Raw genomic sequence first — 13,805 nt, 5'->3', positions numbered from 1 at the left:
TTTTTGGTCTCAAATGCTAATACAGGAGTGAATCAACTGGGAATGGAATTCATATGAAGAAAATAATGAAGCTTTTTCTCAGGGAGTGGATAAAGTATTTCTCAACATTCCTGAAGTCACCTGAAACTGCAATGCATTTCACCACATTTCAGCAAGATAACAAAAGCATGCGGTGGGGACAATGGCTTGTCTTGTACATATTTGTCTGTGTGAGGATGAAATAAGCCATCAGTTGTGTGGAAAATCTGTAAATATTATTGCAAAAGTTATTGAAATTATAGATTATGCTTATTCATTGCTTACTGGCAAAGGAATTATGCAACACACTAGCTTTTATTCATTTTATTATTAACAAATTGTTGGCAGAAGGCCTCGATAATGTATTTCCTTTTAAACATCAGAGAAAGTATTGGAATAAAAGCAAGCTATTGTTTGTTTTTAAATTTACCAAATTTCTGTTCCAGAAATATTATGACCTTTACTTTTAAATCGTATAGATAATGTAGGAAATGAACTATATTTCTTGGTCAGCAATCTGAAAAATTCATAAAACCCTGTCCCCTCTTTGACTCTTGAACCTAGCAGCCGTAGTGTGTTCACAGAATTTCCATTAGACTTGATGAAAGTCACAGGTGTGCTTTTAGAGGGAACAATATCTGGTGGCCTGTTATTTGAATAACATTGTAAAAGGCTTCTTTAGAGATGTAACCAGTATGGGTAGAAGACAAAAACCAAGAAAAAAAAGGTCCGTGTTTGTTGACATGGGTATATATTTGTATGATTTCATTAGTTGCCTAGTTTGGAGAATACTTACTGAGAAAATAATTGTGGGGAAAATAACTCAGTAAAAAGAAAAATGGAAAGTAAAACCATAAAGGGTTAATATATTTGGGAATCTAGTTTGCAATTGTGTGTGTGTGTGTGTGTGTGTGCGTGTGTGAGAGAGAGAGAGAGAGAATGGGAGAGAGAGAGAGAGAGAGAGAGAGATGGAGAAAGAAAGGTAGAGAGAGAGAAAGAGGGAATAATGACTGCTACTTCTATTGGTAACATCTATTCAAAAACTACGCATACCTACAAAGGGTGTTCTGGCTCAGCCATCTCTATGCCAAATATCTGTTTCTTCAATAAATGACTTTTTAAAAACTTCAATAGCTCTATCATGGCTTGCAATTGATTCTTGGCTCAAGATGTAGTTGGCTTTGGGTTTTTATTGATGAGTTGTGTGTTTTTCCTATTAACATTTCTTTTATAATTTCCATAGCAGTTTAACACCTGGAATATAGTTTTTATTTTGGAGGAAGAAAACCTATTTATTTCATTTTATTAATTTTTTCAAGGTCTTTTAATATCATGATCTTGCTGATTCTTCTCTTTGTGTTGTTGATGATAGTTATTATTTGAATGAATTGACTGTCATATGGGCTTAGTCAGCCTGAAGCTTTTAAGTGTGCGAGTTTTATTTTGTTGAACCCACATTATAACAGAGAATGAAAAATATCGTACCATTCTGAATCCCTTAAGAAAGGCTCTGAACATCTGACATGCCTATACAAAACATAATCACTTATTTTGCCTGAAAGCATATGCCAATGCCTTTTGCTATAGTTTTCTGTTGCTAGATACTGGATTTTGTGTATCCCTAAAGTCACACTGCCTCCAAGTGCTTTATAGTGTCTGCTTTGCTGGTTCCCCACAATTGTTTAGGGCACAAATATCGTGTTGGACTTGAGAAAAAATGTCCCTTTGGTGGAATTTTGTTGTGTTACATTATGGGATTCCTTTCTCTCTTCTACTTTCAAAGAGGTGGTCCTCCATAAAACAAATTTAATGATTCCTGCATTTTTAAGAGTATCCTTCCACACACCAGAATGTGCTGAAGATCTGGAGGGCTTGGCTGGAGTGTCCAGTGAGTGAAGACTTCTGTTATGGCAAAATAACGAGGTGTGGGCTTTTTATTATGAAGTCCCCCTGGAATGTCAGGTTTTTAAAAAATGTTTTCTGCTTACTAAAAACTAAAAACCTTACAGTGAACCCTTAAATCTAATACATTCTGTTAAAATAAAGTACATACTTTATTATTCAAAATCAATTTCCACGTTGGTACCCAGAAAGTTGATGCTGTTCCCAAGCCATTTTAGAAAAGAGAATAAAATAATAATCATGATTGATAATATGTAGGAGTATTGAACTTCCTTTACCTAAATTTATTTTCCAGGTTAATGTATGTTAACATACTTATAAGAATAAGCTTTCATTTCTTCCCAGTTCGGTCATATACCAAAGTGGCAATTTCCTGCCCTGCTTACTAACACACGTGTACACACACACAGACACTAACTTGTGTATACAGGTACACACACATTCCTATTTAGTGATGAGGTCTCACATTATCTTGCTGGACATCATAGTAATTGCTATTAGGTTGCTCCCTAACAGTTACAACCTCCTAATTTACTGTGTATTTAATTATTTATCTTGTCTGTTTTCTTCCTCAGCCACTAGAGTGTAAATTCCATAGGGGTAGGGACTTCTGTTTATCTCGTTCATTGCTTTATGTTTTGTACCTAGAAGAGTGTCTACCACAATGCAAATATTTTTGAAAAAATATTTGTGAAATGATCAAATTGCATGCTTTTGACACTAGAAAAGAGGTTTAGATAGCTGTTGCCAAAAAGAAAGAAGTGTTAACAACTACCTCTCTTCTACCTTCTCTCTTGTAGTAGGATATTCTCTGAGTCTATTCTTCCTATCAGTACCTAAATGCCTAAGAAGAAATGTGGTCATAATGGCTCTTCCTGGATTCTGATTCCATTTGCAATTCCTGCTCTACGTCTTGAAGAAAATCTGGGCAGAAGGATTATGTCTCAGGGCATCATCCGTGCAGACTAAAGATTATGAAGTCTGCAGCAGTTCCACTGTATGATTCAGGTCAGATACCCTCTAACAAAATCTTGAACTTTAGAATTTGTAGAGCCTTTTCTTTTCAAAGAAAAGAATATATTCAATTATCTATGCAAAAATAGAAAATAAATGCTGATATTCTCTATTGATGCTAGAAAAACAGATAATTTTAAATGTACAATTGCTAGGAATATCAGTTTTCCTCTGCACAGCATCAGATAATAAGTATTTTACTATGTATTATGTACAAAGTGTGTGTGCATATTTATACATATATGCATACATATGTGTGTATCTATATGTACACATATATACATATGTACGTACATATAATACAGTAACAGATATCAGTTGTTGACTGATTGTCAAATCAAAATGGTAATTATAAGTGCCTGTATATTCTTCTTTATAAGTATAGCCATGTTATAATTTGATTATCTTTTTCTTAAAGTTATTCTCAGCTGACATTTTTAAATTTTATTTATTTTTATTTTAAAATATTTTATTTATTTATTCATGAGAGACACAGAAAGAGAGGCAGAGACACAGGCAGAGGAAGAAGCAGGCTCCCTGCAGGGATTTGATCCTGGAACTCTAGGATTGGGATTTGATGCTGGAACTCTAGGATCATGCCCTGAGTGGAAGGCAGATGCTCAACCACTGAGCCACCCAGGCTGAGGCAAAACATAATTAGAGAAATAGATGCTAAAAAGTTACCCAAGCTCATACAGAGCTGGGGGATGTTTAAGTTTTGACCAGCCAGAATGCAGAGTCCTTACTGCGGCTTTCAGTAGAAACTCAGGAGAGTTTTTCCTCATACTGTGGCAAAACTAGCCCTGAACTAAATGAGATCATTTTTTGTATTACATGGCTATTAACTTATTGAAAGAGAAAAGGGATTTTCCAGATATACTGAAGTCCCCTATAATTAATTTACTTCAAAGCCTACTTCAAGGAGATGAACTAGAGTGAACCCAAACAGTAAACTCAGATAACAAAATGAATGACATAAATAGGAAAAAAGGAGATTTCTGTTTCCAGCTCTGATAATTGAAAGACTGCCCTCTTACTGTAAATAACGGGACAAAATGTATTGAACAACTGTTTTCAGAAACTGGGCAACAAACAGTGGAGGACTACAATCCCTGGAAAAAAGGAAATAAATGAGGTGAACCATAGAATCTCTCTGACCTCCTTAGAGACATTTTCCAGACTGCAGCCCAGGAAGGAGAATCTAGGCAAAACACAGCATTTTGTCTAAGTTGAGGAGAACAAGCAGAGTTTAGGGGGAATGCAGTGGCTGGAATATGGGAGGCTGAGTGCCAGGGAGGAGGCAACTCTAAAGATAAAATGCCTCAGAAATGTGCAAAGGGTTCCCTTGAAGTTTGTCTTCACATCCTCAGTTATGGATATGGACGATGAATTTCCTTGAAGTCAGGCAAAGCATGGCCAGAGTCTGTTACTAACTACTTAACCACACATGCATGGGATAAAACCCCATGGGGTGAGGCAAAACATAATTAGAGAAATAGATGCTAAAAAGTTGCCCAAGCTCATACAGAGCTGGGGGATGTTTAAGTTTTGACCAGCCAGAATGCAGAGTCCTCACTGGGGCTTTCAGTAGAAACTCAGGAGAGTTTTGCCTCATACTGTGGCAAAACTAGCCCTGAACTAAAGACTACGCTAGACTTGACCTAACAAGGCTTAAAAACAAGTATTATATATTGACCTCATATATAAATAGCTTCCTATCAAATCAAAGTCCAATAGCATTTAAGGGAAGCAAAGAAATCTAGTATTAAATATGCATACTCTACAAGGTCCAGCATCCAATACAAAATCACTAGGTCTGCAAAGAAGAAAAATCTGACCCATAGCTATGGTAGAAAACAACAAACAGTAAATAGTAGCCGGACTTGATGATGGCTCTCAATTGTCATCACCTCCTGGTATTTATACCCATTAGTCTCCTTGCATATTGAGTTGGAAATTAGTTGGTATGACCAGTAGAGTTAGCATTAGAGGTGCTCCTGAGTGACATTCTAGGCTGGGACATAAAGGACAATTGGATTCCTTGTTCTGGGAGAAGCCAGCAGCTACATGATGAGCAGCCCTTTGATGAGGCCAAGATGGAGAGGAATGGAGGCCTTCAAAAAAATAGGCAACTCAGCTTGCCAGTCCCGTGAATTAACCACCTTTTAAGTGGATCTTCTTCCCTCTCAAGACTTCAGATAGATGCATCCCCAGCTGATGTCTAAATTTCACAATTCTACAAGATAGCACATCCCATCAAAGCCCCAATTCCTTAACCACAGAAAATATGAAAGACAATAAATATGATGATTGTTTTCTGCTGCTGAGTTTTGAGATAATCTTTTGGGGAAAAATAGAGAATTAACATAGACTTTGGTACTGCTACTATAACAAAATCCAAAACATGCAGGAGTAGCTTTGGGACTGAGTAAGTAGAGAAAAGCTAGAACATCTTGAGATTTTTAGCGAAAGGCAAAAAGCCTTGAAGTTGCTATTAACAACCTTGTGGCCCTTGAGGAGGCTGCCATGGAGGCTGTCAGGTAGGTGAGAATATGACTGGAGACTGGAGACTGGTAAAAAGAGAATCCCTCGTATATGGTGGCAAAAAATTGAGAGACACTGTTTCATGTGGTGTCATAGGAACTAGAAAAGGCACTGAATCAGAGGGATGGTTAAACTAAAGAATCTTTTCGGGCAGGATATGGAGTGTGCAATCTAGCTTCTTTTTGCAGTTTATTTCAGGATGGAAAGGAGAGAGGGAGAGAGAGAAGTTAAAGAAAAAGTTGAACATGAGGAACTTCTAGGTTTGAAAGTTCCCAGCCTCTTCAAACAATGCTAAATTTTAGAAATGGCTCTAGGAAAAGATCAAATGTCAGGAACTGTTAGGAAAGCATGGTCTAAAGATGAAACCAGGCATGGAGGGGATTGATGTCATCAAGATGGCAATGCAGGTGGTTCCCAACATCAGTCCTCCTCACAAGGACAGCTAGCAACTATCCATTGGCAAGACACCATTTGAAAATCCTAGAATGGGATTAGGGCTGAAAAACCCCCCTCAAACACAAAGACTAAAAAGGATTGCATTAGAAGGGCAAGAGGAGCAGATATACTGATTGCATCACGCTCGCCAGACCAGCACAACGATGCACTGAGAGGTCCCCCCGCCCCCCTCCAGGCCTATGGTTTCTCCAGTGGGAAAAAGGAGAGAGCTCAGGGTGAACATCTAGCTCATCGAGCATTGTGGGGTGCTTCCTGGGAGACCCACTTGGGTCTTGCCTCACAAGGATCATAGGGGAAATCTGGGGGTTTCAATCCCTGGGAATCAGATTGAGACGGAGGAGTTGGGGTAGGGTTTATAGCAACTAGTGCCCAGATCTTGGCTGACAGCATTCTTCCTTGCAGGAGCAACCAAGTAGATACTAGAGCCAGTGGCTCTGCCCATCTGCAGAGCTGAGTTGGTGGCTCTGTGTGGCCAGGGAGCAGCTCAGCTTGATTTAAGTCCCCAGCAAATGAGCCATACACACCTTGGAGCTTGTTCAGTCCTTCTGCCCTGGCAGGGAAGCAAGCTCAAAGCCCTGGCGAATGCTGCCTATAGCCCTCTGTCCTGCCAGGACAGGAGGCCTAACTAGAGTGCCTGGGGGAGCTGCACAGACAATTCTACAGCCCCATCTATGGGAGCAGCTGCACAGAGAGCCCAGTCAGTGCTCTGCCGATCTACAGAGCCGAGCGAGTGGCCTGTTGGGCCAAGGAGCTTGTTGGGAAGTTTTGCCAGATTCACATACACATCCAGATCGTCATACCAGCTTGGAGCCTGTTCTCCCACTACATCCAGGTAGGAAAGTGAATTCACAGCCAGTGTAATGCAGAAGAGAACCCATAGTGCCCCCGCCCCAGCCCATTAGTCTGATCAGGGAACCCGAGGAGCTGTGTAGCCCATGGGCTACATGCGCTAACCCAGGAGCCAGCTTAGGTCACTGGAGATGAGAAGGATATGTTATTGGAGAGGGCTAGACATTTTTTTAATGTTTTATTCCACTAATTTTGCAACACAATTCTTTCATTCCTCCTTCTCCCCTTCCTTTTTGTTTAAGAGATGTGGTTTGGCCTCCAGAATAATGGAATTAAGAGATAATTTATTAGAGTTACTCACTCATTAGTATTCAAGTCCCTTTACCTCCTGGGGTCATCTTTCTCCTCTTCCAATCTATGCCCGGGTCTAATAGTCTCAAGGAACAGGGCTGACTCCCTGCTTGGCTCTTGTGTTCAGCCTGTGCCCTGACACCCAGAGCACTTCCAGAAACTGCCCTGATGCTGGTCTCCACTTGGTTTGGGATCCCTGATCTGATGTCCAGAATACTTGTGAACTAGGTCCGGATGTTTGGTTTGGATCTGGCCCCGGCCTCCACACTACCTTTTCTTCTGGAGCTCATCCAACCCTTCCCTTGAGGATGCCAGCTGCTCTGACCCCAGTGCTGACTGATTACTGCTGACAACCCCTCTCAAGTTGACAACCAGTCCTGCCCTCGCCTCCGACTCCCCTTCTGGCTCTAGTATGGCTCCCAATTCCAGCCTGGTTCTTGGTTCCAGGCTTCATCCTGGGTAGTAATCACATTCTTCTCAGGAGCAACCTTAGAGAGAATAAGACTCATTTCCCAGAAGGTAAGGATGTTCTCAAACTCAAGCATAAGTTAGAAAGCAGATACTTGTAGGAGTGCCCATCTCCACCCCACCTGACGGTTTCCTGGAGAAATTCTAAGGATGTCAATTTGAGCTCAGCTTGCTCATGACTGGATCCTAGCAGCTTCCGTGGAGATCCAGTGGTTTGAGCAAAATTTGTTTGTGGTGTGCCTGTCCTTTCAGGAGTTCAGTTAATACAATAAATGCTTCTTAAGGGTGCATAAAATACATATGTATTCTACAGGACTCACAGGTTTTTTAAAAAAAGATTTTACTTATTCATGATAGAAAGAGAGAGAAAGAGACACAGGCAGAGGGAGAAGCAGGCTTCATGCAGGGAACGCGACATGGGACTCGATCCCGGATCGATGGGATCATGCCCTGGGCCAAAGGCAGGAGCTAAACTGCTGAGCCACCCAGGAATCCCCCAGGACTCACAGTTTGCTGGCAGAATTTGGCTTGTTCACAGACATGCACAAGTTCTAACTGGCAGTTTTTGCCTTTCAGGGAACCATCCAGTAGCACAGTTCTCACATAAGGCTGTTGTGAACCTGGTACACCTTATTTAGTTATTTTTATTCTCTAATTACAAAAGTAATTGGTGCATTCATTCTCCTTGGAAAAAGTTAGAGGGTGTTCATCCTTACAAACCCTTTCTATGCACTTACACATTTCAAAATATGTGCAAGTGTATGGTTTTCATAACTGTTATATACTATTTGTGCATGCAAATTACATTTTTCATCTAATACATCAAAGGATCTTAACATGTCCGTGCATATAGATATCTTAGTATTTTGAACTGCTCTATAATTTTCCAGTGTATGAGTGAAACATAAATTAATCATAACCTTATTGATAGTTCTGTGGATTGTTTTGAGTCTTTTCTGTTATAAAGAATGCTAAGAGAATGAATTTTTTTATTCAGAGTGCAAGAACTGTATCAGTGAGATAATTTTTTAGAAGTAGATTTACAGAGCCAAAGGATAGCTCCTTTTAAATCTCTAGAGCTATTGATAAATAATCTTAGAATTTTATCAATTTACACCCTCAAAAGGAGAGTATGAGGTTTTGTTTTGCCATAGCCTATCCCAGAATGTCAGAAAATCATTTGATTTGTGTCAGTGGTATCTTATTTTGGTTTTATACTTAAATTATTGCTTAGAATCATATTTCTTCTTTGGGTGAACCATCATCTTATGTGGTTTTCTGGTTTACCTTTTGGACTGTTGGGATTTTTTTCCCTTGATTACTAAGCACCATTCATATATTAAGGAAATGATTACCTTTACCTATGTTTTGAGTCATGAGCTCTTCCCTCCACCCACTCACCCCTGCCACCTTTGCTGGTTACCATGGCACATGTTTGTAGGTGAATTAAAAAATGCTATAATGCTTTGCTTTTATGAGTTCTTGTGTCATAATAGACAGACTTTTGCCTTTCTGTGATTATAATTATCTACTTCATAGAAAAATTAAATAATCATCTGGAGTTTATTTTTGTGTAGTATAAGAGGTTAAGAATCAATGACACTGAGTGCTTGCTGTTAACAAAAATGGTGCTATTTTTCCATAACATGGTATGGCAATTGAAACATGGCTGTCCACTCAAGGACTACATTTTCTAGTCCCTTTGCCCTACATGCATAGTCATGTGGCCTGTAATCAAGTACAGAATATAACAAGATGTGATGTGTGTTATCTAAGTTCTCTGTTCTGTCTGCCATCAAGACATATGCAACAGAGGAACCCATTTAACACTATAAGTTGCCAGGAATCTGGGTCCTTGAACTATTGTAGTCAAGATGCCTAACACTGACCAGGAACATCTACTGTGATTCTTACATGAATGAGAAATATACTTGCATTGGAATAAGCCACTAAAATGTTGGGGTTTACTATTAAAGTGGCTAGTAAGGCTTTACCAATAAAGCATCCAATGAAGAGATAGCTGTCCCTAACCACTCATGTCTGAGCACACTTCATTTTATTCAGTGAGCAATATGCCAACTGTCAGTAAAAATGAAGTGTTAGTTCCATAGTGTCTGTAGAGGATCTGGAAGGGAGGTGGTTTATCAGTGGGTGACTTTCAGAGTTAAACACACGTTAAAGTGAGTTTTCTATTCGGTGCACCTGTGTCATCCACATCACTAGACCAGACCGTGACAGAATCTGAAAGTAAAAAGCAGAGGTATATCAAACCAATCCAGGCTTATTTTAATTCAACTGTTAATAATAATACTTCATTTAAAATAAGACATCCAAATTAAAATTACGTGGTATACCAGGACAACAGTGGAAAATGAGTTTTGGCTGCTGGAGATAGAGTTAACAGTCACATAGAAAACTTAATGACCTATACTAAGCAAAATAGGCTTCATTTCTAAATATTAATGAATGATCAAAGATTGTATCTGAGGAATACCTGCAGAAGGAACAGATGAGCTAATAAAATACCTAACGTAAGTGAACAACAAATATTTGGTGATTAAACTGAAGTTGAATTTAAAAATATTCAAGGATGACAGTATGTGCTGTCCAACATCAGTCAGATTTTTCAAATGCTTGACTCTTTGAAAAACTACTTTGAAAATCAATCTAGGTCCTACAATGGTATTGGACTAGTTTGTGAATGAATCCTCTATTTGTTCTTATTGCAATTTATTCAAAATCAGATGTAAATCCTTAATCAAGTGTTCAGTGAAGGAAAGACCACAGAAACTTAAAGTTTTGAAACCTTTAGTAAATTGGAATTATTGAAAAGAAACTGTGTGAATAGGGAGCCATTGAATTTGTCACTACAAAGGTGAGGAAGGAAATGGACAGATCAAACAAGGAGAGCTCAGACAGTGTACCTGATTTAATTTTGCGATTTTACAATTGTGCTTTGTCGTTTCTTAACCTGAGAGAAGAATTTTTTAATGAGCTTCCATTTTAGGGATAAACTTACATTCTGTAATGAATGGAATGAAAGTGAAAAGACCTATTATTTTGCAGCATCCAGTTGTTTGCCAAATATTCAAGATAATCAGATACAGTGAGAACTTATTTGATGAATTTTGTGTTATAAAATATTTGTCTAAGGGAGGAGGGGCAAGATGGCGGAAGAGTAGGGTCCCCAAGTCACCTGTCCCCACCAACTTATCTAGATAACTTTCAAATCATCCTGAAAACCTACGAATTCAGCCTGAGATTCAAAGAGAGAACAGCCTGAAATGCTAAGGGGAGGGGCCCCCCCCGCAAGGAACCGGGCAAAGACCTTGCAGCGAGTATCCCCAAGACAGGAAAGCCCAGTCCCGAGAAGCAGGAGCTTCACCAATCTTCCCGGAGGGAAAGGTGCTAGCAGGGAGCTCGGGCAGGATCCCAGGAGGGGAGGGGGTGCCCTCAGGCTCCCGGGGGACTGACAGAGCAACTGCACTCTGGGGGAGAGCCCTCCACACACTGTGGACCGAGCTCCCTAAAGGGCTGCACCGTGCACCCAGCGGGGCCCCGGGAGCAGCTCGGGTGGCGGCTCCACGCGGAGGGGGATGCGCAGCCCAGGAGGGTGATTCTAGCAGTGCAGGCCCAGAGCCCAGGGCGCCGGGGACACAGCCCAGGATCCAGCGCTCCTCCCGGGACAGGCGGAGGCAGGGAGGACTCAGGGCAGCAAGGACGTTCCTGCCGCCAGGGGGCCCGAGCTGTGCTGATCCGCGCTCCCAGCCCCCGAGCATCCAGGCCCCTCCGGACTGGAAGCTGCGGTAGTTACTGCGGGAGCTGACACTGCCACTGTTGTTGTTCCTCCTGCTGTCACCTTGTACCTGGGATTGAGCAGGGGCCTCACAGGATAAACAGCTCGCACTGAACCCTGCACCAGTCAGAGGGCAAGGGAGCTCCCCCAGGTGCACACACCTGAGAATCAGCACAGTAGGCCCCTCCCCCAGAAGACCAGCTAGAAGGACAGGGGAAAAGCAAGTTATTGACCAAAGAGCACTGGAAAGTTCCAGGGGAAGCCCAGGTATTTACAGTATGTAGAATCAGAGGATACTCTCCCCTTGTTTTTTGCTTTCTGTTTGCTTCCGCTTCCCCTTTTTTTCTCTTTTTTTTTCTTTTTCTTTTCTTTTGCTCTTCTTTTTCTCCTTTTCCCAGTAAACTTGTTTTTGGCCACTCTGCACTGAGCAAAATGACTAGAAGGAAAAACTCACCTCAAAAGAAAGAATCAGAAACAGTCCTCTCTCCCACAGAGTTACAAAATTTGGATTACAATTCAATGTCAGAAACCCAATTCAGAAGCACTATTAGAAAGCTACTGGTGGCTCTAGAAAAAAGCATAAAGGACTCAAGAGACTTCATGACTGCAGAATTTAGATCTAATCAGGCATAAATTAAAAATATTTGTCTAAGAATGATAATCTCGGGCAGCCCAGGTTGCTCAGTGGTTTAGCACCGCCTTCAGGCAGGGCGTGTTCCTGGAGACGGGGATCCAGTCCCACCTCAGGCTCCCTGCATGGAGCCTGCTTCTTCCTCTGCCTGTGTCTCTCCCTCTCTCTCTCTCTCTCTGTATCTCTCATGAATAAATAAATAAAATCTTAAGAAAAAATAAGAATGATAATCCCAATGAAATAAAAAGGGATAGTAATGATTAACATATATTGACTGAAATGCTTAAATCCATACACAGAAGCATAATTAATAATCTCCCATAGTATAATATTCCTGAGCTTAACAGGAATCTCACCATATGTAGAAAGACTGTTTTTCAATAATATATGGGCTATAGAGAAGAGTCTATTGAAGGCGTCAACAAATTAATTAATGATAAAATGCCAACTTGAAGAATATTACAACTTTATCCACTAACTAAAAATAGCAAGAACATATTTCTAATCTCCAGAAGGAGAGGGTAGAGACAATATGGAGAAAAACATTTGAAGAAATAAAGGCTAAAATATTTCCAAATATAATGGAAAATATCAAGCAACAGGTCCTAAAAGCTTAAGATACCCAAGAAAGTTGAATAGAGATACTAGCCAATAGGATCCAACAGAATATTAAGAAGATTATTCATCATGACCAAGTGGGATTTATCCCTGGGATGTAAGGCTGGTTCAATACTCATAAAACAATCAACATGATAGATCACATCAATAAGAGAAAAAACAAGAACCATACGATCCTCTCAATAGTTGCAGGGAAAGTATTTGACAAAATACAGCATCCACTCCTGATCAAAACTCTTCAGAGTGTAGGGATAGAGGGAACATTCCTCAGTATCTTAAAAGCCATCTACAAAAAGCCCACAGCAAATATCATTCTCAATGGGGAAGCACTGGGAGCCTTTGCCCTAAGATCAGGAACACGACAGGGATGTCCACTCTCACCACTGCTCTTCAACATAGTACTAGAAGTCCTAGCCTTAGCAATCAGGCAACAAAAAATAAATAAAAGGCATTCAAATTGGCAAAGAAGAAGTCAAACTCTCCCTCTTTGCAGATGACATGATACTGTACTTAGAAAATCCCAAACTCTCCACCCCAAGATTGCTAGAACTCACACAGCAGTTCAGCAATGTGGCAGGATGCAAAATCAATGCCCAAAAATCAGTGGCATTTCTATACACTAACAAGGAGACTGAAGAAAGAGAAATTAAGGAGCCAGTCCCATTTACAATTGCACACAAAAGCATAAGATACCTAGGAATAAACCTAACCAAAGAGGTAAAGGATATATATCCTCAAAACTATAGAACACTTCTGAAAGAAATTGAGGAAGCCACAAAGAGATGGAAAAATATTCCATGCTCATGATTGGAAGAATTAATATTGTGAAAATGTCTAAGCTAACCCAGGGCAATTTACACATTGAATGCAAGCCCTATACAAATACCACAGACTTTCTTCAGAGATTTGGGACAAATCATCTGAAGATTTGTGTGGAATCAGAAAAGACCCTGAATAGCCAGGGGAATTTTAAAAAAGGAAACCAGAGCCGGGGGCACTACAATATCGGATTTCAGGTTGTACTACAAAGCGGTGGTCATCAAGATAGTGTGGTACTGGTATAAAAACAGACACATAGATCAATGGAATGGAATAGAGAACCCAGAAATAGGCCCTCAACCCTATGGTCAACTAATATTCGACAAAGCAGGAAAGACTATCCGCGGGAAAAAGGACAGTCTCTTCAGTAAATGGTGCTGGAAAAACTGGACGGCCACA

This window comes from Nyctereutes procyonoides, unplaced genomic scaffold (assembly GCF_905146905.1).
Source record: "Nyctereutes procyonoides isolate TBG_1078 unplaced genomic scaffold, NYPRO_anot_genome, whole genome shotgun sequence".
Lineage (NCBI taxonomy): Eukaryota > Metazoa > Chordata > Mammalia > Carnivora > Canidae > Nyctereutes > Nyctereutes procyonoides.
Note: the sequence above shows the minus strand (reverse complement) of the source record.